This window comes from Lampetra fluviatilis, chromosome 17 (genome assembly GCF_964198595.1).
Source record: "Lampetra fluviatilis chromosome 17, kcLamFluv1.1, whole genome shotgun sequence".
Classification (NCBI taxonomy): domain Eukaryota; kingdom Metazoa; phylum Chordata; class Hyperoartia; order Petromyzontiformes; family Petromyzontidae; genus Lampetra; species Lampetra fluviatilis.
The window spans coordinates 2,288,815-2,316,119 of record NC_136291.1 but is presented as its reverse complement, the minus strand read 5'-3'; the positions used below and the strand labels follow the sequence as shown (position 1 = coordinate 2,316,119).

At 51.5% G+C, this 27,305-nt stretch overlaps 2 long non-coding RNA genes across 2 annotated transcripts in view; one reads left to right on the top strand and one right to left on the bottom strand.

Annotated features, from left to right (window-relative positions):
* LOC144936719 (uncharacterized) overlaps positions 1–2,291 on the bottom strand; it is a 115,776-nt gene extending 113,485 nt beyond the window's left edge. The window contains exon 1 of the long non-coding RNA XR_013637451.1: positions 2,180–2,291. This is a non-coding gene — a long non-coding RNA (uncharacterized LOC144936719). The remainder of the gene's footprint in view (positions 1–2,179) is intronic.
* The window catches only part of LOC144936720 (uncharacterized), a 27,874-nt gene continuing 2,511 nt past the window's right edge, over positions 1,943–27,305 (top strand). Inside the window, exons 1-2 of the long non-coding RNA XR_013637452.1 lie at positions 1,943–1,998; positions 26,092–26,210. This is a non-coding gene — a long non-coding RNA (uncharacterized LOC144936720). The remainder of the gene's footprint in view (positions 1,999–26,091; positions 26,211–27,305) is intronic.

The window sequence follows — 27,305 nt, the reverse complement described above, 5'->3', positions numbered from 1 at the left end:
AGAATGAGGGGGTAGAGAGGGGGGGGGGGTAGAGTGAGGGGGTAGAGAGAGAGGAAAGGGGTAAGAAGGAGGAGAGCAGAGCATGACATATTTTGTGAAATATTTCATTTCAAAGGTGGTGGGCACATGAAGCAACGCATTGAAAAAATTATGAACGAAGCAAAGTGCCGACTACACCGAGCATATTCTTGTTTCCTCTGATGGTAAAAAAAAAGAGTAGAGAACATGCAAACTCCAAATATACTGGTGTTAGTGTCTGGATCGAACCCACAACCTCGTGTATACCAGGCGAGGTAGTTAACATCTCGCCACCGTGGCGCCCCATGGTCTAATAATAACACCGCAACACAAACTCTTCATTACCACGACTACCACTGGTTTAAATCCACTCCCAGATTGCAAGATACCATGCCGTCACAGTCAATGTGTGTGTGTGTGGGGTGGTGGTTGTTGTTCAACTATACTTCACCACTCTGACCGGTGCGGGCTTGACTGCCAACCCTCAATTAATATCATGAACCCGTTTCAAGGGTCTTGCCCGGGATGACCTGAACACTGGGATTAGTTTATTTATTTAACGTGAGTGTTAAAGATAATTTATCAAGAACCCCCCCACCCCCTCCCCCAAAGCACACGTGGGGATAACAATGAAACTTCGCATGCAAAAGTTGAATCAGTACATGCTACTTGGATTGCCTACTTGCTCTACTGCCTTCCACAGGTGTGTTGCACGCACATGGATCTCAGCACAAGTGTGGAAATACCACCATCACAACAACCGCCGCGCAACCCACCATCACCACCACCATCATCATCAAACACTCCATCAACACTGGCCACCATCGCCATCACAACCACCGTCACCAAACCCACCATCAACACTACGGCCACCATCGTCATCACAACCATCACCACCGCCATCACCACCACCATCACCACCGTCACCACCGTCACCAAACCCACCATTACCACTACAGCCAACATCGTCATCACTACCACCACCAATTATATCATCAACGTGAACACCACCTCGACCATCAAGATCTACTCTAAAACCACGACCAGCTCCACCGTCACCACCACAACCACTACCTCCACCACCGCCACCACCACCTCCACCATCACAACCGAAGACAAATATTTCCACCGTGTAGCCGTAACAGACTGTTGGGGCATGTGCTGTTAGCGAGCACCTATGAACACCGGCACGGCACACGAGGGGGTGGGTGGCCAGCACCACGGCCGACCGCCTTTGTCTTCCGAGTAGCGATGTTTGCAAACCGCACCAGGTACTCATCAGAGGCTGAGTCGACCTTCTACCCCCACCACTTCCACCAGCATCATCAACGCCATCAACATAACCGTCAATCACCACCACTCACTACCACTATGATCAACACCACAATAGCTTCCACCACTATCACCAGCACTACCATCAGCAGCAAACACCATGAACACCACCGCTATCACCACACGCGGCCAAAGAAGGTTGTGCTATTTAAAGGTCACTTTAGAAAAATAATGGCCTTCGTTAATAAGAACCTTTAGCAAGTCCCGGCAATTTAATGATTTGTACCCCGCGACTCTGGTGCCACAATTCGGGCTCGCGGTTCAACTCCGTCAGGGCTCAATTGTTTCGTGTCTTAGTTGTGATGATGATGGTGATAGTGACTATGATGATGATGATGATGATTTTAATAATAATGAGAATGTTGTCACTGCTGCAACTGCTGCTGCTGCTGCTGATGATGATAATAATAATGCTGCGACTGATGATGATGAGAATCCCTTTGCAGCTGTTTCTGATAATTATCTTAACGATGATGATCGCGATAAAGCGGTCGCTACTGCTACCGCCGCTGCTACTGCGGCTGCTGCAGATGCCACTGCAGCAGCCGCAGCTGCTGGAGCTGCCACTGCTGGGAACAACGGTGATGAACGAGGGACGGCGCGTTCCTGCTTCACCACATGCAGGAGGGGCACCAGGGGGCGACAAAGGTTGGTGGGGTTCGGGGAGGGGTGGAGGAAGGGGACGAGTGGGGGTAGGGGAGTGCGGGGTTGCAGATCCTCCCGTCTCCTCCATCACGTCTCTGCCGCCGTCTCCGATATAAACACAATCTTATTAAATTTCAGGACAGCGGGGGGAACACCAGCCGGCCCGTGGTGATGCTTTACCCACCGTGATTGAGAGTGTGAACGTTGCAGCGCGGTGTTTCAGTCGCGGATAGCAACCCCGTCCGTTCCCCGACTTCGATTGCCGCTCAGCGATGTTGGCCGTGAGCGGGAATCTCAAACCGTGACGCGGCGTGTTAATCACTGCGCCACCGCTCCCCAGACACACACAGACACACGCCTGCATATATTCACGTGGGCGGGGGGGGGGCATAACCACTCACGGCCGCCTTTGTTGTTAAAAAGCGCTGTGGCTCTCCTTACGACCTCCACTGTTGGCACGGCCCCACCTGTAATTAGTCAACCAGCCGCCATCCATTGCTTGTTTAGTTTTCCAACATTCCTGTGGTACTACTAAACTACTACTATTTTAAATTCACCAAGTAAGGCCCATTGCTGAAGCGACCTGTTCACAAATGATAGCTCGACGAAGTGTGTCATCACGTGGGAATTTATAGTGGAGGGGGAAAAACCGGAGGGGCCGGAGAAAACCCCACGAGACGAGAGAGACACGCACACCCCGAATATACAGCAGGCGTCATGGGCAGGGACCGAACCCACGAACCTCATGTATACCAGGCGAAGTAGTTAACATCTCGCCAGCGCGACGCCCCTAACAGAGGTGTACAATCCGACTCGTAGGGTACGGCTGGCTGTACAGAGGCGGTGTGTGTTTGGGAAGTGGAATTTGAGAAACTTTCCCCGTAAAAAAAATACTAATAACTATTTCTTATTATTGTTGTTGGCATCTTTTTGAAAGTGTCAGACAAAATAAAGGTACCACTGACAGCCAAGATTGGATAATTGGAAAATCAATGTGGACTCCGTACCACAGAGACGGGTGCCACCCCCACCACCCCTGGTATTATAATCATTACGGTCGTGCCAGCAGGTGTCCCCTCGATGCATCCAGGTGCTGTTCGGTATAAGACGGAGCAACGTGCCCACGTGATTAGAGGCCCCCCCCCCACTCACCCCCCCCTCCCAGCTCCCCACAACGCCCCCCAACCACCCCCGCCCCCTCCAAACCCCCAACCACCCCCGCCCTCCCAACCCACAACTACCCCCCCCAACCCCCACCCACCGCCGCCACCCTTTATTGGGACAATTAATCACTTACGTGGGCGCATCACCAATTTATATATTCATATATTTGATTCAAAACAAAGGCACTTGATTTGGATAATTAATGTTGTCCACGTGGAGGTAACGCAAATATGTCGTCATAGAGTTGTCACGTGCCTCCAATAGACATCGACACGATTAATCGATTCGATCGATGCATTGTTGTTTGCGTTTGATTACGCTCATGCTCGTGCATTGGCTGGTGAGCTTCTTGGAGGAGGCCTTCATCCAGCAGTCGATTGATCATGGCTGATGCTGACGATTACACTATGTAACACATTTTTTGTTCGTGGGTAGTAAGTGTTATTTTGTAATTGATTATGCCTAAAAAGTACGAAAAAATGGCTATTATTCCGCACAAACTTTGCTTTTGTGACCAGGACAGTGATATTTTGAAATTTACCTATTTTCAATGAGAAAACGGGCGAATTCGTGTATTTTCGTTTACATAAATCAGAAAAAACTACCTGAATCAAAATGAAAATGTATTTATACTAAAGTAATACAAAAATTACCAAAAAATATTTAGAAGTGAGCAGCTTTTAGAGATTTACGATTATACTCTAAATCACTTTCACGAATCAGGCCCCAAATGTAGTCTCCCATCATGTTCTCGTTATACTGTCCTTGGTAGCGGCGTTCAAAGTCCAGTATATCCTGGTGGAAGCACTCGCCTTGCTCCTCCGAGCACGCTCCCATGTTATCCTTGAATTGATGATGATGCATATTGCATTGGCAGGATTTTTTGTTTAAATCCTCCGTCAATTCACAACGAGTTTGAAGGCTTCTGCCCCCGCCCCTTGTCGGTGGCGCGACTTCTTTGACCATACTTCACCGCGGGGTGTCAGTGTGGGGTCGGGTGAAAGCGCCGGGAGCCAGGAGCAGTGCACATATCACGCGCTACGTGGGCAAGCCCAGGATCGTTCCAGATACAGTATTCGCCACGGCCACTATCATGAGCAGGAATGCAACTCAGATTCAGAGCGCAATGCGCTAACCACTGCGACGCAGCTCCACCCTATGGGAAGGTTGCGTACGGGCAAATGAAGAGCACAAGATGTAGCAAACAAAGACGGGACGGTGCAAATGCGACGGGCAATATGCAAAATGTAATGAACCGTCACAAAGGTGTGGGCGAACGTACAGCCTCAACAGAGACTGTTGGGCAGCACCTATGAAGGCCGGCACAGCACGCAAGGCAGTGCGTGAACAGCACCACGCCCGAATGCCTTTGTCTCCCTCGTGACGATGTTGACACACCATACCCGGTAATCGTTTGAGGCCGAGTCGACCTAGGGGAAGAGCCCCAGCACGGATTCAGATAATCGTCGCTGGTGGTGGCCGTGAGCAGCCGCTGCTAACTCCGGAGCGCAGCGCGCCAACAGCTGTACTACCAAACCCCTTTAAACACACGCGAAATTACACACACAGTTACACACACAGTTACACACACAGTTACACACACAGTTACACACACAGTTACACACACAGCTACACACACAGTTACACACACACAATTACACACACACAGTTACACACACAGTTACACACACACACAGTTACACACACACACAGTTACACACACACATTTACACACACACACTGTTACACACACACAGTTACACACACAGTTACACACACACACAGTTACACACACACACAGTTACACACACGCACACACAGTTCCACACACACAGTTACACACACACAGTTACACACACACAGTTACACACACACACACACAATTACACACACACACACACAGTTACACACACACACAGTTACACACACACAGTTACACACAGTTACACACACACAGTTACACACACACACAGCTACACACACACACAGTTACACACACAGTTATACACACACAATAACACACACACACAGTTACACACACTGCTACACACACACAGTTACACACACACACACAGCTCCCCTCCATTGATTTGCCGACCGCGTTTAATCCCAGATCGTAAAACAAAAGCGCGGTGTGTGGTGTGCATCTGAGCGCGCGCGCGCGCGTCTGTGTGTGCTTGTTGTCTCTGAGTGTATTTATCGGTATGTGTGTGTATGTGTGTGTGTATGTGTGTGTATGTAATGGGGAGCGGTAGTGTAGCGGTTAGCGTGCAGCTCTACAAACCCTGCGACCCGAGTTAGAATCCCCTCTCAAGGCCAACACCAGTGACGAATATTTGAACCCGTTCTAGGCCTCCCCTACGTCGACTCAGCATCAAATGAGTACCTGGTGCGATGTATAAACATAGCCACTAGGGAGACAAAGGCGGCCGGGAGTGGTGTTGGCCACCTACCCCTCGTGTGCCATTCCAGCCTTCATAGCTGTTCGCGAACAGCACGAGCCGAAACAGTTTGTTAAAGGCTATACGGGGGATCTTTTTACTTATTTTTAGGTGTGTGTGTAGGTGTGTGTGTAGGTGTGTGTGTAGGTGTGTGTAGGAGTGTGTGTGTGTGAAGGTGTGTGTGTGTAGGTGTGCGTGTGTGTAGGTGTGTGTGTGTAGGTGTGTGTGTGTAGGTGTGTGTGTGTAGGTGTGTGTATGTATGTGTGTGTGTGTGTGTGTTTAGGTGTGTGTGTATCTGTAGGTGTGTGTGTGTGTAGGTGGGTTTGTAGGTGTGTGTGTGTAGGTGAGTGTGTAGGTGTGTGTGTGTGTGTAGGCGCGGCACGGGCTAGAGAAGAGATGGAGTGATGTGGTACAGGAGGACGTGGAGCTGAGTGGACTTGCCGATGACTGGTACCAGCGGTGTCAAGATCGGCCTCAGTGGAGGAGGCTCGTGAAGGACGCTACTGGGCAGTTGGAGGCAGTCGCCCTCCAACAACAACGGAGGGCGGAGGAGCGACGCTCACAACAACGAGCGGAGCGCCGGGTGGCTAAAGCACAGCAAGTTGGTACAGTAGGGGGCACAGGTGGTGCATCAGCCAGTCATCTCGGTCATCTCGGTCAGTCGACCCGTGGCACCTGGGTCTGCCCCGTGACCTCCTGCCAGCGGGCGTTCGACACTTCACGTGGCCTCAAGGTGCACTTGGCCTGGCACAAGCGTCGTGGTGACGTCACCGCCACTTAGTGGCGAATGGCGGTTGTTGGTGTGTGTGTGTAGGTGTGTGTGTGTGTGTAGGCGTGTCTGTGTGTAGCTGTGTGTGTAGGTGTGTGTGTAGGTGTGTGTGTAGGTGTGTGTGTAGGTGTGTGTGTGTAGGTGTGTGTGTGTTGGTGTGTGTGTGTAGGTGTGTGTGAAACTCTCTCTTGATTCCCGAACCCCCCATCTCGCCATCCACGGCGCTGCCAAATAACTCGCTGTCCAATATTGAGCCGCGTTAAACAGAGACCATTACCGTAGATTAAAAACGTGCGGTCGGAAAATTGGAAAATGATAAACGGGCGGGAGGCGTTGAGCTTTGATTCTCCGCGGTAGTTGGGTTGGCCCCGCGCATCGCACCAATAATTATTGCTAAAATAAAATAACACACACACAGAAAGGCAAAGATGCCCCGTATAGCCTTTTAACAGACTGGTGGGTCAAGTGTTCGGTTACCGAGCACCTACTCAACAGCTATACTGTTACGATTAACTATTCAAACGCCTATTTTAAAAAATAATGGTTGTTAAAAAATATTTTTTTTAAATGTCATTTTCATCAGGCCTCCCCATGATGTGAAGTGCAGTCTCCAACCGTCGTTACCTCGATCTCTCTGGCCTCACTGATTATGTGCAATGAAGAAGGGGCATTGCCCGAAACGTCACCCATTTTCTTTTTTGTTGCAAACATAACGCCACAGCGTTGCTGACGGCAGAACACGCGAGCGGGTGGGTGGCCATCACCACGTCCAGACGCCATCGTCTCCCCAGTGCTCATGTTTCTTTTTAAGGCTGAGTTGACGTAAGGGAGGCCCGGCACCGATTCATGTAGTCCGCACCGATGTTGTCTGTGAGAGGTGGGAAGTGCGCTCCATAATACACGACCGCTGCACACGCACGCGGAGGAGAGGGGCGGTGCAGTGGTTAGCGATTCTGAACCCGGTGATAGACCACCTGAGTTCGATTCCCAACCCACGGTTGAACATCAGTGGTGAGTTGTCCGCCGGGATCGTACACGCCACATAATACAAAGGTTTCCCGTGTAGCCTCCGCAAACTCTAAAGGCAAGTGCGGTTAGCGAGCACCTATTGAGGCCGACACACTGCAAAGACAAAGATGCCCTGTTTCATCTTGATTTGAAGCTTTCGTTACTGCAGGAATCCATATTCTTTGGTTCTTTCGGTAAAGTCGCGTAGAGTGGAAACATTAAAAAACACAAAGCAGCAGTCATCGTGCTGCTCGCAGCAGACATCGCAGCTATCCCGATTTTCACGTGAAGACGAACGCTTGTGTTGCGTTCGAAACGTCGTGATTCATTTCATTTTATTTCTTCCTACGTGACTTTACCGAAAGGACCAAAGAGAATGCACTGTATGACCTGCATATACTTTTCGGGACAGTGCTGCAAGCGAGCGCCTGTTAAGGTCGGAATCTCTCACGAGAGAGACAAAGACATCCGTGTAGCCTACATGGAACTCTTAGCGCAAGCGATTATCGAGCACCCAATAAGGCTTTGCACGGCCAACTGCAAAGACAAAGATGTCCTGCATAGCCTACGTAAACTATTGGGGGAAAGTGCGGTTTTAGCGAGCACCTATGCAGGTCGCAATGGCACACGACACACACGCACACACGTGTACCCCGCCCCTCCACCCCACCCCCGGAGCCACCCCACCTGTCCCCTCGTCCCACCTAGCTTTATTTATTTATTTCATCTCCGGTCCCGAATAGAAATGTATTTTTTTTCCTTGGGCGCCGTTATATGAAGGAGTAACTCATGCGCTAACGGCGCGCCCGGGCAGCTGCCAGTTTTGTCGGCGTTGGAGGTTGTAAGGAAACGGCCATAAATAAATAAATAGTCCTCCCCCCAGCCTTCCCACCCCATTCCTAAATATCCTGCCGCGACAGCCGGCGGAGGGACACAGATTGAGATCTATGGGCAAGGGGCAGCGATGGGGTTGGGGGGAAGGGGGTCGAGAGACACGAGGAGGATGAGGAGGTAGAAGGGAGGGGAGGAGGAGGTCACGGTGCAGGGTCGAGTGTTCGGGTCAGGAGACCCGTGTGCGTTCGGTGAACGAGGAAGTGCTTGCTGTGTGTGTGTGTGCGGTGGAGGTGGCAGGGTTAGCGCACTGCGACCCGAGTTTGATTTCCCGCTCAATAATATTCGAGAATGTATGAACGGGGTCTGGGACTCGACTCGAGGCGACTCGGGTTCAAATGAGCACTTGGTAAACATGACCACAGGGGAGACAAAGGCGGCTGGGCTTGGTTCTGACAACACCACCGCCGGCATGTGTCTGTGTGCCAATTCCGACCTTCACAGTTGCTATTCGCGACAGCAGCACTTGCCCCATCAGTCTGTTAAAGGCTACACGGGGAATTTTCGCTTTTGTGTGTAAGAGTGTGAGTAAGCGGTGGTGCAGCGGTTAGTGCACTGCGCTACGCACCCGGCGACCCAAGTTAGATTCCCGCTCACGGCCAACACCAGTGACGAATACCTAAACCGGTCCTGGCCCTCCCCTAAGTCGACTCAGCATCAAATGAATACCTGGTGCGGTGCCTAAACATCGCCACTGGGGAGACAAAGGCAGTCGGGCGTAGTACTGCCCATCCACCGCTCATGTACCGTGCCGACCTTCATAGGTGCTGCTCGCTACAACAGCACTTGTCCTCACAGTTTGTTGAAGGCTATACGGGGCATCTTTGTCTTTGCATGTGCCGGGCGCGTCTGGATGTTGAGAAGAAACGCGAGACAATTTCGCACCACCCAGTAAATTGAAGGAGGGGGGGGGAGTTGGTGTTGGGGTGTGGTTATGGGGGGGGGGGGTGGATGGAGGGGGTTGAATCCATTCCAGCTGACAGCAGTGATGGGCACCGCCGCTGTTGCCGCTGCTGCTGCTGCACTTGCCTCGGCGCTAGCCCCAACCCTAACCCGGTGATCTCAGGGCCGTCGTTTTGTCTGAGCGCTAAGACGCCGCATAAATCACCGGGCGGGGGGGGGGGGGCGCGCTTGAACGCAGCGCGCTCCGCCCCATGTTTGTTATGCAAAGCGCCCTGCGCTCCCTCCCTCCCTCCTGCACCCCTCCCCTACCCCCCCCCCTCCTGCACCTCCCTCCCTCCTGCACCCCTCCCCCTATCCCCCCTCCTCTTGCGGTGCCTCACTCCCTCCTGCACCCCTCCCCCTACCCCCCCCTACTTCTGCGCTACCTCCCTCCCTCCTGCACCCCCCCTACCCCCCCCCTACTCCTGCGCTCCCTCCCTCCTGCACCCCCCTACCTCCCCCCACCCTCCCCCCCCTACTCCTGCTGCTGCTTCCTGCGATGTCCCAGGGCCGGTTGCGGGGCCGCTCCTCCAAGGTAACGACGGTGCCGCTTGTGGCGGTCACGTGCGCGACGGCTTGGGGAGGGAGGGGCGCCTTGGGGGTGACGCCCCCGACGCCCCACCTGGGGAGGGAGGGAGGGGCCCGCGGGGGCGATGGGGGGGGCTACCTCCCGAGTGATGTTCACTCCCTCGCCTGGTATGCAGGAGGTCGTGGATTCGATCCCGACCTTGACGGCGCGTGTATATTTGGAGTTTGCGTGTTTATCGCTCCCCGCGGTCGCGTGGACCTTTTCTCCGGGTCCCTCCACAATGAGAATCAACATCACGCGTTCACAGGATTTGGCTATTAAACATTTCCACGTGATAAGCCACTTCCTTGACATATCATTTGTGGCAAGGCCGCTTCTGAAAACACATTCCTGCGGAGGAAGCTGGCAGGAACGTTGGGTTGCTCGGTCAATGGCCAGGGTCAACGGCGGCGTGGTGTATTCCGCAAATATGGCCGACTGTGAGGGCGGGCACAAGCCGGCGTGAGTAGGTTAAACGTTGAGTTTTATAAGGGCACCACGGGGTGACCAGCCCCTCCCCACCCAGCCCCACCCCTCCCACCCCCTACCCAGCCGCACCCTCCCCACCCAGCCCCTCCCCACCGTCCCCACCCAGCCCCTCCCCACCCAGCCCCTCCCCACCCTCCCCTCCCCACCCAGCCCCTCCCTCCCCTCTCCACCCAGCCCTACCCCTCCCATTTTTGGATGCACGACGGACGGACGGACACAATAATCCCCTGTAGGCTGGTGGAACCAGGAGGTTCCTACCAGTGTAAATTGCTATACAAGCTCGGTGGGCCTTTCATGGTTAAACAAAAAAAGTTTCTAGTTTAATTGCACAGCCGGAATGTTGGGAAACTAAGCAAGCAGTGGCTGGGGACTGGCGGATTAATGAATGGTTGGGGCGTTACCGCCGCTGCAGCAGAAGAGAACACGGGCGTGTGTGTGTCGGTAATGAAAATGTGCAGGGGTCGATGTGTGTTTGAGGAACGGAGGCGCACAGATTGTCACACTGCATTGCAATAATGGCAAATCCGCTCCGAGTAAGATTCCCGCTCACGGCCAACATCGATGACGAATGTCTGAAGAGGATCAGGGCGTCCCCTAGGTCGACTCAGCCTTAAATTACTACCTCGCGCTGCGTTGTGTGGACAACACCAGCACTGGAGAGACAAAGGCGGACGGGTCGTGGTGTTAGCCATGCACCCACTCGGTTGCCGTCCAGGCCTTCATAGGTGATACTCGCTAACGGCACTTGCCCCAACAGTCCAATGCGGCTATACGGGAGATCTTTGTCTTTGTATGTGCATGTTTACATGGAGATACGTAGCGCGCATTATTCACTTGCGGCTACCATTGGGAGCATTCCTCTACCTGACCCACGCAAGGGCGGTAATAATAATCATAGCAGCTTCCGTTATTTATCCATTGGGTGGTGTGGGGGAGGATGGGGGAGGGTGGAGGGGGAATTGGGGGATGTGGCTAGGTGGAGGGTGGGGGATAGGGAGGGGTCGGAGGGCGGGTGTGAGTTTGTGGCTTCGCAATTCATAGCTCACTGAGTAACAAATCCGCTGACCTTTTGTGTGTGTGTGTGTGTGTTTTTTTTTTACCGGCCACGGCTAACATTAGCGGCAAGTTACATCCGAACTTGGTCCCAGGCCTCCCAGAGGTCGGCTCCGCTTCAAATGATGACCTTGGTACGATGCTTAACATCACCACGATTGGGGAAATGGCACAGAATTATAATGAAAGCAATATGTGTCCACAGCTATACATTTATATTTCATTTTTTTTTATCAATTCGGATCCCTCAAATCTTATTTGTATTAACACGTAGGCATTCACGACGAATATCATCCATAATAGAGTTTTTTGTGTTAGATCACGTAAATGGTAGTTGTAATTACTGGCGAAACGTCGTACTCAGATTGTAAATGTTGTGGCTTGGCTTTCCACCACACCGGTGTGCTGTACTAGTGACGAATTGGCCACGTTCTGTTTACGTGACAACCCTTACTAGTTGGCTGTGTCGGGTGGTGGCGGGTTTTAACGACACATTTATATTTTTTCGCGATCTAACCCAAAAAAACTCTATTAAGGACTTATTTGTATTATTATGAAAACGACCCGTGGAAGCGGATATCACAGAACCACCTGCAAGATCCCTTCTGCAAGCGGGCTCATCTACACGCACAGCAGAGGGGAAGCACTTACAACACTCGCTCTGCCGTGCGAGGGTGCAACTCGTCGCATGTCAGCGTCAACGCGATATATTTTTATTATCCAAAATTAACCATCGAACCAAATATATATATCTAAAAACAAGTTTAGACGCGCGAAAAGGTCCTTGCGAGCGCGAGCTAAAACTTTTGACTGCAAGCCTCCCCCGCCCAGCCCCCCGCTCTGCAAGTGAGATGTCTCGAGCCACAGCTTCGTGAAAACAAAGTGCCGCCTGGTCGAATAAATTATGGAGAGAAGCTGAGACAAAACCCAACTTGGCCACTGCCGCCGCTGCTGCTGCTGCTGCCACTGAATCTGTCGCGTTTGTTCCACCGTTCTAAATCAAGCTCCGTTAAGGCATGCGGCGTTCACTGCCAGAGACCTCGGTCAAGGTTTTATTTTTTTTCTAACGAATGGAGCCAATTGAGGCGTCCAAACGTTTGGAGAGGAACTGGCGAAGCCAAGGCTGGTGGCCTGCGGGGTTGGGGATGGTGGTGCGCGGTGCGGGGGGGGTGTCTGGGGTGTGGGGGTGTTGATGGGATGAGCCAGATAGGCAGCAGAATGAGGGAACGGGAGATCGATGGAAGATAGATAAGAGATAGGGGAGGGGGTACATCGAGGATGCAATCACTTTCCGAGGTGTTTTAGTTCGACGTGATGATATTCATTATTATGTTAATGAGGATGATGTTGATGATAATGTTAATGTTGATGATGATGTTAATGATGGTGATGTTGATGTTGATGTTAATGATGTTGATGTTAATGATGTTGAGGATGAAGTTAATGATGATGATGTTGATGATTAAGTTAATGATGTTGATAATGATGTTAATGATGATGTTGATGTTAATGATGTTGATGTTAATGATGATGTTGAAGATGAAGTTAATGATTGTTGATGATGATGTTAATGATGTTGATGATGATGTTAATGATGATGTTGATGATTATAATGATGTTGATAATGATATTAATGATGATGTTGATCATGATGTTTACCCAGAAAATCCTCACGGAGTCTGGAGACTATTTTACAAGAGGGGTCCTGAGACGTTTCACAGCATGGAGTTACAATTACCCGATGGTTTTACTCTAATTGAGTATTTTTTTTTACAAATTTGTCAAAGTTGGGCCGTGAGGCTGACACACACACACATGCCCTGGCGTTTTTTTTTCTTCCGAAAACCATCAACGAGAGTATTAACTCCCTCCGCGAAGCGGAGTATTTGCCAGGGCGTCCGCTGCGGTCTTGACCCGTGAACCTCTGCAACGAACAAGCGGCGAATGCGCTGCCGGCTTGGCAGCGTCTCCGCCAGGCAGACCTCGCTTAGCGCTCGAGATGCGTTCTTGGAGGAGGTTGAGCGCCAATTGCCAAGCTTTGTATATGCCAGGCGCGTCTGGATGGTGGGAAACGCGAGACAATATCTCGCCACCCAGTCAATCGAAGGAGGGGCCAGTGCCGGATTGTCCTAGTAGCAACAGTAGCTACATAAGTAGTAGCTACAGGCCCAGCACTATTCAAGGGCCCCGCGCTTAATGCTTTCAAGCTATCAATTCCGGTTCAGTGATTCTGCACTTGCTCTATTACCATAGTACTATCCTGCCTTCAACTTTTACGAACGACTGGGTGTTTAAGGTTAGCGATGTGTTGTATTAGCTGGCGGTATAACAAAGGGGCCGTCCATAAATGACGTCACGCGATTTTGGACGATTTTTGACCCCCCCCTCGTCACACGGCGTCACAAAAAGTCAGACCCCCCCTGAAGTATGACGTCACAAAGCTCTGCCCTCCTCCCAAAAAAACATATTTCCATTTTTAAAATAAAACATGCTTCAAATCGCTTTAAACTAGTGTCATTTTAGTGCGTATTTGATGTGGCGCTGCACTCTGATGTTGTACGACAAAACATTATTTAATAAGTCTATTTAATGAAGTAGAACGTGTTGTCTATATTTATTTAAAGTTGCGCATTTTGATGTAACGTCACATTTCTCAACCCCCCCCCGTCACACATCGTCACAAATGTCTGACCTCCCCCCTAGGTGCGTGACGTCATTTATGCGGCCCCAAAGAAAAAAATACAATTACTTTACAATGCAAGTTACAAATTTGTGTTTTAATATTTACGTTTTTTTTTATTTAGGGCCCCTGTATAGCATCATGCTACAGGCCCCGCACTAGCTTAGTCCGGCACTGGGAGTCGCTGGTGTTGAGGTGTGGTTATGGGGGGGAGGGGGGGGATGGAGGGGGTCGAATCGATCCCAGCTGGCAGCAGTGATGTGCACCGCTGCTGCTACTACTGCTGCACTAGTCTTGGCGCTCGCCCTAACCCGGTGAGCTCAGGGCCGTCGCTTCGTATGACCGCTAATACGCCGCACGCATCAATACACCAAACACTCCTTGTAAGTGTCTTGAGACTCAATCATAATTTCCTCGGGAACGCATTATTGCTGTTGTTGTTGCACATAAAAGACAACGATCGCCCGTGTAGCCTGCAACAGACTGTTGGGGCCAAGTGCTGTTTAGCGAGTGGCACCTATGAAGGCCGGCACGATAAACGAGTGGGGTGGGTTGGCAACACTGCGCCCGGCCGCCTTTGTCTCACAAAGTAACGACGTTGACACAACACATCAGGTACTCATTTGAGGCTGAGTCGACCTAGGGGAGGCTCACGACCGGTTCAGATAATCGCCACCGGTGTTTGCCGTGAGCGGGAGTCGAACTCGGGTCGCCGGGTTCGTAGCGCAACGCGCTCACCGCTTCCCCACTCACACACTGACAACACGCACACACACACTCGCACACATTCACTCTCACACACACACAGGCGCGCACACGCGCGCGAGCAACTTCGATCCTTCCGGGCATTGTGTGAAAGCCGGGACAGACGGGACAGGACGAGACAGCCCGGGACGGGCAAACGGACGCTCTACCCCGTCCCTGCTGCTGCTGCTGCCGCTTGCTCCGCTTGCCTGCAGTGTGGCTCCTCGCCTGTTGAGGCTGAGTCGACCTAGGGGGAGGCCACCACACAGACGCACACACATACACACGCTTTCCACGGTGAAAAACGCGAGCTCGAGTGTGTCAATTAATTTTAATCCTTTTTTTGTTTGTTCCGGATAGGACCTTTGGGTAAATCAACCCGTCTCTAAATCAGACATCAAGGTGGTTGTTAGAGCCATGGACCGAGGAAATGCGTTCTCTCTGCTCCGTGCCTAATCAAGCCAATAGAAAAATAAACTCTCTCTCTCTCGCGCGCGCGCGCACACACACACACTACATACAAAGATCCCCCGTATAGCCTTCACATACTCTTGGGGCAAGTGCTGTTATGTGAAAGTCGGCACGGCACACGAGGTTGTGTGTGGCCATGCACCTTACTGCTTGTGTCTCCCCTTTGCTGATGTTTACACACAGCACCAGGGGGCTCATGCACGACTGAGTCCACCTAGGGGAGGCCCCGGACCGGTTCAGATAATCGCCACTCTTGTTAGCGTGGGCTCGGATCGAATTCGTGTCGCCAGAGTTTGTAGCGCTGTACAGCTTCAACCACTGCACTACTACTCTTAGGTTTTTTCGGTAAAGTCAAGTAGGTAAAAACAATAATAATAATAATATAAATAATAATAGAAATAAAATAATAAATCACGACGTTTCGGAGGCAACACAAGTCTCCGTCATCGGGTGGGACCGTCACAGCTGAATTTACTGTATTACGTGAGGAAAAATTCCAAGAGACAAGCCCTTAAATACAAGTTAAGGGGGGGAGGGGGGGGGTGTCTGAATGTGGTAGCCAGGGGGATGGCCTTGATGGTCCTGGGGAGCGGGGCTAAAAGATAACAATGGTGCACATCGGCTCATGGTTGTGGCCGGTGTTAGCTGATAATAATCGTAGAAGTAAGCAACGCTGGTAAACGCTGGGGATGTCAACACTCGGTAAAGTAGAATAGTACACGGGTAAATAAGATGGTACAAATACGTGTAGCACTACTGCTCCCAATTCGGACGCATATGCTGTCTATATCCACACACACTATGCTCCGGGTTAAAAGACACCACGGACAGTAAGACGCACCTCCACAACGCGTGCTCGTATGTCAGTGATGTTCAACGACGAAGTAAAAACCTTGAGTCACGCACATTCGCGTCGTCCCGATTATGAGACGCACCCACAAGGGAGGAAATTGTGCGTCTTATAATCCCGGACAATGCTCCACGTGTATCGCGTACATGTGTCAAGCCACCGCTGGATTGCGGCCTCCCTAAGCCAGCCACGGTGGCGAGATGTTAACTGCCTTGCCTGGTATGCAGGAGATCTTGGGTTCGATCCCGACCCTCACGTCTTGCGTGCAGGACTTAGAGATTGCATGTTCTCACCGTGGTCGCGTGGATTTTCTCCGGCTTTTCACCTCCCGCGTGACGATAAGCCACTTCCTGAGCTATCGTTATGGAATAAAAAAAGCAACTACATAGCTCACGGGGCCTTACCTGGTAAAATAAACATAAAATGCTGGCAAGTGCGGGGGGTGGTGGGGTGGTGTTGGTTTCCTATGGGTTTTTTTTAATGTAGTCTGGTTTAGGGTTCGGGAATCTTGCTTTTATTATTGTCGGTGTCTCTTTTTCGACAGACACATCCCTCCACCCCTGTCACTGCGGGGGTGGGGGGCGGAGTAGTGACGTGAATGAGGGGGGGGGGGGTCATCCAAAGATATAAAAACGGACCGGCTAACACCCTGACGATTATCTAAACCGGTCCTGGGCTTCCCCTAGGTCGACTCAGCCTCAATTCAGTACCCGGTGGTGTAGTGTGTAACCATCGCCACTGGGGAGACAAAGGTCGACCGGACGTGGTGCTGGCCACCCACCCGCTCGTGTGCCGTGGCGGCTTTCATAGGTGATCGCAAACAGCACTTGCCCCAAAAGTCTGTTGTGGCTATTCGGGGAACATTTGTCTTTGTCCCGTGAGACTGCGGGGAGCGGTGGTGTAGCAGTTAGCGCGCTGCGCTACGAACTTGGCGACCCGTGGTTCGATTGCCGCTCACTGCCAACACCAGTGACGATTATTTGAACGGGTCCTGGGCCTTCCCTAGGTATATTCGGCCTCAAATGAATACCTCGTGCGATGTGTAAACATCGCCACTAGGGAGACAAAGGCGGCCGGGCGTGGTGTCGGCCACCCACCCCATCGTGTGCCGTGCCGGCCTTTATAGGTGCTCGTTAACAGCACTTGCCCCAATAGTCTGCTAAGGCTATAGGGGGGGATCTTTGTCTTTGATAGTGTGCATGTCGAGGTCGACTGTGCCTTAATTAATGAGTACCCAGTTGCGGTATGTAAACATCAGCATTGGGGAGACAAAGGCGTCCGGCCGGTGGGTGGGTGCTGCCCCCGCCCCATCACCCCCTTGTGTGCTGCTTGCTAACAGCACGGCATAGCGGGCTCTACGGACGTGGGCTGCAGTGTGGTGGCTCTGTTGTCACTGTGTGCCGGCTACGTGAGAGAGCGAGACACGCGTGGAGGAGGCGGCGAAGGAAGAGGAAGTGAACGCATCTTGCACTGAACGGGTCCGGCCTTTTTGTTCTGCACATCCCCTAATTAAAGCGGCATGACTGAACAAAATAAAAAGAACGAAGTTATTTCATGGAATGGGTGAAAAAAAATATAATTGGCTTCTTCTAAGCCACCTTAATGTGCATGATACAGGAGCGACGGGGAAATGTTACTCGCCATTAGGAGGTTTCCACTCGGCTTTTATCCAAGCGCATTCGGCAGCGCCACACCACGCGGCCAAGGCGCCAGTTTGCATTATTCAGGTTAACCTTTTGTGGGCAGAATACATTCAACCGCCTCTCGATTCCAACTTCAATCGACGGGGGGGGGGGGGAGTGGGCGGTCTTTTCTCTGCGTCTGAACTCTTCCCTACCCACCCACCCCCCTACCCAACCACCGCTTCTCCATTACCCCAAAGGTAAAGATCCCCCGTATAGCCTGACCAGACTGTTGGGGCAAGTGCTGTTATAGCGAGCAGCACTTATGAAGGCCGGCACGGCACACGATTAGGGTGGGTGGCCAACAAGACGCTTTGGAAGTGGTGCTAAAGCACAATAAGCATTGGTTTTTTTTTTCATATCACGTTGGTCAATAACTTCGGGTGACTTAAAAAAAACTGAAAATATATAATAGGCGACATTCCGACAATGATGCGCTATGAAGAAGGGGTCATTAACATCGCCTATTATATATATGCACTTTCAAGCCACAATCATAATGTAATTGCCCACTGTATGAAGGTTACATTTATATGTATGTGGCAACACAAAACCTCATCGGATTATAAGATGCACTTATAGCATTTCCATTGCAATGTAGGCGCGGGGGGTGGCTAGTGGCCGGGGTGGCTTGCGGCGGGAGTGGGAGAAGGGGGGAGTAGCAGGGAGCGGTAGGAGTGGAGTGGGTAGTGCGCTCTACGAAACCCGGCCACACGAGTTCGATTCCAGCTGACAGCCACCAGCACCAGCGAGGGATCATCTGAACGGGTTCTGAGCCTCCCCGAGGTCGACTCGTCCACAAATGAGTACCTGGTGCGGTGTGGGCAACCCGCTAGGGAGACGAATTTGCCCAGGCGTGGTGCTGGTCACCCAACCCATCCGTGTGCAATGCCGGCCTTCCTAGGTGCTCGCTAACCGCACTTGGACCAACATTCTATTAAGGCTATACGGGTGATCTTTGTCTATTTTTGTTGTTGGTGGGAGGTTGGGGGGGGGGGTATTATAAACCTGACAATACGGTAATATTATTATTCTTAATATTCAGCGATCGTTCGAACTTTCACGATTGACACTGCGCTTTTGTGTAGTTGTTGTTGTGGTTTATAAAATATATAGTAAACAACTAAACCACGCCGAGATCTGAACAAACAAATGAATCCCCATTGTTTCCTAGCTGCCTCAACTGAAGCCCCTGTGGAGGCGCGGGGGATGAGCTGGGGGGGATCGGGCGATCCAGGGCGATGCGATGAGCGCGAGGTGCTGTCGGAGGCAGAGCGCAAACGAAGGTTGAACCGAATTCAATCGCGCGACACACGCACAGAGACAGATTGCTCCTTCAGATGCAAACACCGGATGGGGGGTGGCGGGTATATGAGCAGTCACAGAAGAGTTGAGCTATCTCACAGGGCAGAGCCCGTGGGGGTGGGGGTAAAGGTGCAGCCCTTGCAATTGCTTGTTCGTGCCACTGTTGGCACAAGGGCCTCCACTCGAGGCCGCTGTCGATAGGCCCCTCTGCAGAGCGATATTTGGCCCGACTTATCCACGTTGGCCAAACATCTCGGGAGGTCGCGGCAGTACCCACATTTTACCGCAACTATCAACACGTTATCGACACATTTTGGCGTACCTCTGAATACCGACGACTGGATGGGACGGGGGTGGGATGGGGGGGGGGCTGGGAATTAAAAAAGTCAATGTTTTAGCTGCCGCGCCTGGAGATCTAATCGGACTGGCGACCTCCGGGTTCCCAGTCCAGTGTCGCCCACCCGTCATACCCCTGGATCGCCAGAATAGCAGTAACACGATCGGTCCCTGTTGAGGAGGAGTAAGGAGGAGGCTCGTGAAGAACGATGCTGGTCGACTCGTTATTCCTAATAACAGTCTCTTCGTTGGATGGAACACGGAGCTTTTTTGCAGCCAGACTTCGCGATTGTGGATTTCCCTTACTCCTCGGAGGAAGGGAATTTTTTGTTGGTTTTAAATCGCTGTTTTTATAGCACAATTTATCTGTAAGTTAACAAGATTTATGTATGAAGCGCGTTGATGCCTTGTGCCAATTGCGCTGCATAAACCCGAGTTTATTATATTATTATGACTGGGTAGTTGGAGGCAGTCGCTCTCCTGCAACAACGGAACGACGCTCACAACAACGAACGGGGCGCCGGGCGGATAAAACGCAGCATAGATGACACAGTAGGGAGAAAAGTTGGTTCATCTGGTAGTAATCTCAGCTAGTCAACCCATAGCACCCGGGTCTATCCCGTGACCTCCTGCGCCTAGCCTGGCACAGCAGTGAACCCAATGCAGCTGAGTCTATCTCCGTGACCTCGTGCACCTAGCCTGGCACAGGAGTGAACACCATGGTACCTGGATGCCCCGTGACCTCCCACCAACCAGCGTATGAGCTTTCGATACTTCACGTGATAGCTTCGAAGTGCACTTAGCCTGGCACAAGCGCTGTGGTGAAGTCACCGCCAGTTAGTAGTCAATGGCAGCTGTTGTTTTGTATCCCAGTATCATCATAAGCCATGGCCAATCCACTGCTGGATGAATTTATTTTTTCTAAATCCGACACCTCTGACGCTCCCGATTCATATGAACTAGCCGAGCACCTCCACACGAACGGACTTCATCGCTCCATCTCCTCGGCCGGGGAGTTCCTCTCTTACCCAAGCATGACAACTTCATAACATACGATTGTGCTGCTTCCCTGCCTCTGTTTTCTGCGTGTGTCTTGTGGTGTTGTTGTTTACACAACTTCGAAAATCCTTTCCCGCGGCGTGGTGATTGCATCGCACGGAAAGGCCCAGTGGCCACGGTGGTGGTGAATGTTTCCAAGGAACCTTCGGCCAAACATTGAACCAACATCATAGAGAAAACGCATACTAATTACATTATGATTAATCTTTCCGTAAAGTTACGTAGGTATGAAATAAAATAAATCACGACGTTTCGGGCGCGACACCATTGTCCATCATCAGGTTCCCTCCCCCCTCCCGTTGCTTTTCTCACTTGATGATGGACGCTTGTGTTGTGCCCGAAACGTCGTGATTTATTTCATTTTATACCTACGTGACTTTACCGAAAGCTTCAAATCAAGATTATTATTCATCTATTATATAATTACAATAACCCCCTCCCCCGCCTACGATGTCTGCACCTGACGGGTTCAATGCTGACTTCGTCCTGCTCTATTTAAGACTGGAAGCAGGTGGATGGCTTCACGATTCTGGCAAATCGTCCGATGATGCTGAATGTAATTAGCAGCGAAAACGTCGTACTACTCAAATGATAAATGTTGTGAATTTACTCTCAAACACACCCGGTGGGCTGAAGTAGTCAACCGAATTGACACGCGTTGTTTACGTCACAAACCCTACTGGCTGTGTCGGGTGGTGGAGGTTTACGACACATTTATTCTTACGCCACCTAACCCCAAAAACCTTTACGATGAATCACAGCACGCGCCGACGGCATCTTCTCGCGAAGCACAACTCGAGATGTAGTTTGTCTCTCTCTCCATCTCTCTGAAATACCTGCACGTTGTACGACGTGGGAACTCACTGAGCGAGCCCGCGACATCGTTTGCTCCGACACAGATTTATTCCTCTAATACCACGGAGGCGCGAGGGGTACATTGTGTTTTCCAGCGCTCGGCATGCAATCGAGAGAGAGAGCGAGAGAAATAGAGAGAGAGAGGCCGTCGGACTGCGAGAAGGGCTGCGTGCAGAGCGAGAGAGTGAGCGAGAGAGTGAGCGAGAGGTGGGGGTTTACATAAAGCAAAGTTATTATTATTTTTTTTAATTACGAAATGATGAACGAAGCAAAGTACCGACTACAACCGAGCATCTTCTTGTTTCCACTGATCGTAAAAAAAGAGAGCGAGGAGAGCGAGCGAGAGAGAGACGTGAGAGCGAAAGAGAGAGACACCGCTGAGACTGGTACTGTCTCACCGGCAAGGCAATACAAATATACCCCGAGTTCACGCACTTGTTTAAGGTAGTCATTAATTACTCGTGGGGGGCGGGGGGAGGGGCTTTGTGGATGGGGGGGGGGTAATAACAAAGCGAAGGAAGAGAGAGTGTACGGTGTGGGGGGGGGAGATAAAAATGTGTTTTTGCGATGTTCGTGGAGCTGTATTGCCCTCCTGCCTTCTCCATCCTCTCACACCCCCGGCTCCCTCCCCACCCCCCCGTTCCATCCTCAGTGACCGCAAGCCTTTTATCATCATCAGCAGAAGCAGCAGCAGCCATTGTCTACCCACTGCTGGAATGAATGGTCACCACGATTTTCTGAATGAAGGGTCGTCATTTTACATTAATTACATTTATTGGTGAATGATGCATGAAGGATCGTTCGCGTCAATGTCATCGGCAGTCACTGCTGGCTGAGATCCCGGCATGGCGAAGTATGTTCAAATAACCATGAAGACCGACGCGGCGTGGAGTAGGCCCTTCATCCAGCAGTCGATTGAGAAAGCACTGCTCATTATTGTATCTGTTATTCCATTGAATATTCAAACTATATATTAATTGATTCACCGCACGAATTGTGAGCTACAGGATCGACATTAGTCCGCACATATATTCAACACTTAATATTAATAAAAATTGCGTTGTTATGGAAATATATATACACGTATATACAGATATGCCTCGCTTTATGTGAGTTCGGTTTGTACGTTTCCGAGTACTATACATGTAGCGAACCTTTTCCTACCAAAAAAAAAATCGCTATATGCGGTTCGAAATCCACTCATAGGCGGCTATGCGGTCGGACATGAGGACAACATTGCGTGTGTGTACTGTGTGTGTGTACTGTGTGAGCTGTGTGTGTACTGTGTGTGTGCTGCGTGTGAACTGTGTACTGTGTGCACTACTCGGCAAGCAGCTGTCTCCTCGTGCGGTTTTCGCTTCGTGCGCCGCTTTTTTTTGTAACGCATCTACCACCACCACCACTACTACCACCACACAGCGATGTAAACCTGTATACAATGCAATCTAAACAAATAGATACGCAGTCAATAGGCGCCTTCCCAGACATGTCCCTCCACGTGAACAAATACAAGCGCTGTTGACACGTCCCATCTCTGTCTCTGTGCGACCCGAGCGAGCGACGTCCCAGCTGTTTCTGCCACGCAATTGCAAGGAGCGTCCTTCAGCAGGCGAGATGCTTTACGATCCGACTCGGAGCCGGGCCGCGAGATTTCTTCATTGCAAAATAAACCAGCGGCGATCGTAACCCCGCGGCCTGTTTACTTATTCATACGGTGAGAGACAGACACACACACACGACAAAAAATGAAGATCCCCCGTGTAGCCCTTAGCAGACTGTTGGGGAAAGTTATGTTTATGTTAGCAAGGCCGACACGGCGCATGAGGGTGGTGGGTGGCCAGCACCACACCAGACCGCCTACGTCTCCCCAGTGGCGATGTTTACGACACACCGCACCGGGTACTCATTTTTAGGCCGAGTCGACCTAGGGGAGGATGCCCTAGGTCGCCGTGAGCGGGAGTCGAACTCGGATCGCCCGCTTCGGTAGCGCGGTGCGCTTAACCACTGCGCCACCGCTCCCCAGATTGACACGCATGCGTGTCAATTCTCGGCTGTCGTGCAATTACTCAATCCGGCGCCACGTATTCAATGTTTGCATCAGCTATTTATACTGTACGTAACATGTTGTGCCGTGTCAGCAAAACACTTTATATATATAATATATATACAATGTTTGCATTTCCCAAACCGTCACGTAATGCGCCCGGCAGTCCATTACAATACAACACCCACACACAGTACGGGAGCCGAGAGTGATCCGAAATATAGAATGATGGAGATGAGTATACACGTGTGTGTGTGTGTGCGTGCATGCGTGTGTGTGTGTGTGCGTGCATGCGTGTGTGTGTGTGGTGGGGTTAGAAGCGGTAGTGTAGCGGTTAGCGCTCTGCGCTACGAACCCGGTTACCAGAGTTCGATTCCCGCTCACGGCCACCACCAGTGACGATTAACTGAACCGGTCATGGGCCTCCTCTAGGTCGACTCACACTCAAATGAGTACCTGGTGTGGTGCGTAAAAACATCACCACTGGGGAGACAAAGGCGGTCGGCCGTGGTTCTGAACACCCACCCTCTCGTGTGCAGTACCTGCCTTCATAGGTGCTCGCCAACAGCACTTGCCCCAACATTCTGTGAAGTCTACACGGGTGATATTTGTTTTTGTATGTGTGTGCGGTGCAGGGAGTGGTCATGTAGCGGTTGGCTCGCTGCACTACGATTATCTGAACCGGTCATCACCTAGGTCGACTCAGCCTCAAATGAGTATCTGGCGCGGTGTGTAAACATCGCCATTCGGGAGACAGAGGCTTGCTGGGCGTGGTGCTGGCAACCTACCCCCTCGTGTGCCGTGGCGACTGCTCCTCGTCGACAGCACTTGCCCCGAAGAGTCCGTCAAGGCTATACGGGGGACCTTTTTCTCGTCTGTCCGTGGAGGTCGTGTCATCTCCTTTGCAATACACGCGAAAATGACAACCTCTGTTGCAGCTTCAGCATGTTTTTTTTTGCAGTATGTTAACAGAAATACACAAGTAAGATGACTCTTCATTATTTGGCCGGGTGGGGTGGGGGAGAGCAGGGGAGGTAGGTGCGCTGGGGAGCGGTGGTGGAGTGGTTAGCACACTGCGCAATGAAGTCGGTGACTTTCGTTCAATTCTCGTCAACGGCTGAACATCAGTGGCGAGTTCTTGCACCTCGCCCCCATCATCACCTCCCCCACCGCAATCACACCCATACCTCCACCTGCCCCCCCCACCTTACCCCGCCACACCCACCCACCACCTCGAGCCCTCCCCACGCCCTTTACCGAAGCGCATTGACCAGAATTCCTGCGTTGTGGTCGACACGGCTGGACACGACGGGCGTGCACACCGCCCCTATCCAGCAGTGGATATTGCCTATGGCGCCGTCCCCCCCTCCCACCCCCGCCACGTGCAAACACAAGACGCAAGTTGTCCCGGCAGGCAAGAAAACCCACGGCATCGGCTTCGACCTTCGAGGTCTCATCAGCTCGATACACGCGCAATAAGTGGACAGCTTCTCATGCGCTTTACCCCCAACGCGTCCACTCTGCATTCCTTTATTTGCGGCTCGATTCAAAAACGAAAGAAAAAAATACCTTTCAACTCCATGGGACTCAAGCGCTGCTGTTGCTGCTGCGATCTCGAAATGTAATGTTCCGTGACTTCTCACTGCGAGATGCCTAAAAGTTTAATGCGATGAACACAAAAAAACACGCAGAACCGCGCTCACCATGCCACAGTGCGTGTGTTGATATTATTATTATTAAATGACAAAATGCAATATTGGTGTCTATCCTCGCTCAAATCGTGAGCGGAGAGAGCCTTTGCCAGCTAATGTGTCGCCCTTGTGTCGGCCCTTTATTCAGGAAATCCGAATTAAGAATCGAGGATGCATTTATGTTGGAGGAATCCGATAAACACGAACGGAGTGCAAGGTGTAGAAATGATAAACAAGTCACGTGAAACTATATACAAAAATAAACGGAACTTTTTTCCATCTTATCAGGTAAAGCCCACTGAACTATTAGCTTCCAATAGTTGGTGGATCACGTCAAGATCCGTGAGACGGCTTCCCACCCTCACCACTCCCCTCCCACGTGATACATCGTAATGATTGCGCTGATTATAGACTGACGATTCTGTTGATGATGATGATGATGACCAGACTGCTGTTGCCGGCGTGTTAATAACGAATGCTACTGCTGCTGCTGATGATGATATATTGATAATGAATATCGGATGAGTACGATGATAGACCGTGAATACGATAACAAGCACAGACTGGAGATTTGTTTTGCTCCTGATGCTACAGCTGATCGGATATCGGTGGCGAGATGTTAACTACCTCGTCTGCTACGCAGGAAGTTGTGGGGTCGATTCCGACCCTGACGCCTGCGATGTATTTAAAGTTTGCATGTTCTCCCTTGCTTTGCGTGATTTTCTCTGCGGATCCTCCAGTTTTCCCCTCCACGTTTAAAGAGCATGGGTATTCTATACATTTCCACAGGATAAAATGCCATTTCGTTGAGCTATAATTTTTGGCCAGCTCACTTCTGTAAAAGAGCTATACAGCTGAGTGGGCCTTACCTGGTAAAAAAAATAAAATAGTTTAGTTTACAGAATGCTGCCGATTCCGCTGCTGATGCTGCTAACAATGACCCCCCCCCCCCCATAAATACGCCCTGCCTCTTAGCTACACCCACGCGGACGAAAGTGTCCAGCCAACGGCCTCCCCCCTTCCCCCTCCCCTCCCCTCCGTGTGCTCCGTGCAGAAATTCTCCCGGCGGGTCACCGGAGCCACGCGACTCCTCCTAATGAGCCGCCCCGACAAGACGGATGGCGAGCGATTGACGGAGCACGGAGAACAGCGCTGTTATTCCGAGTTCCGAAGGTGCAACCCCCCCCCTACCTCTCTCTCTCTCTCTTCTACACTTGGAAACCCCCCCCCCCACCCCGCCCCCCCCGGTTCACGGGGACACGCGCTGGCGGCCAGTAATTGATAGAAGGTGATGGTGATGATGAAGTTTACGGGCACGGGCTTGGTGCGTGTACGCGCGCGTGTGTGTGTGTGTGCTGTTAGTGCTGTTAGTGTGGGGGGCGAGAGGGGTTAGTGCGCTGCGCTACGTACCCGACGGCCCCGAGTTTGATTCACGCTCACGGCCGACACTAGCGACGAGTATCTGAACTGGGCCTGGAGACCCAGGACCGTTTCAGATAATCGTACCTGGTGGCCGTGACGGTCTTAATAGGCGCTCGCTAACAGCAATTGTCCCGACAATCTGTTAAGGCTATCAGAAGGATGTTTGTCTTTGCGGTTAGCGATTAACACTGCATACATTGCGCCAGGTACACAGTTGAGGCTGAGTTGACCTAGGGGTTAGCCCAGGACCTTCTCAAACATTCGTCACCGGTGTTGGCCGTTAGAGTGGTTGGTAGCGCAGCGTGTTCACCGCTTCACATTCACACGCTCGCTCACACGTTTCGCCAATCTCCGTTTGATACACATAATGTCTCTTTGAACACAACGTTAATGGCCTGTGCCCAAGCGTGCATGAGACGACGCAATTGCCGTTAATTTGCACAGAAATGTGACATCCTCCCCTTCCTCCTCCTCCCCCTCCTCCATCCTCCTCGCGCGCGCGCGTTAATTGGCGAACGCATAACGCACACGCGCACATTGCAACGCTCGTCACTCGCAGGCAAGCACGCAGGCAGGGAGGCAGGCAGCGAATTCATTACGACTGAGCAACAGGGCGATGACAAATGTTGACGATTTTGCCCCATTTAAGCAGCGCCCATAATCAATCGTTAAGCACCGCGCGAACAAATTCCGAATCTATCTCTTGCGCGTGATGGCAGCAGCAGCAGCAGCATCATCATCATCAGCGGCAGCAGAAATGCCTTCAGCTCGATGCCAACGTGCAGGTGCGCTGCTTCTGCTGTTCGCCTGCACGACCAGAGCGCTTCAGCAGAGGCAGAGTTCGTG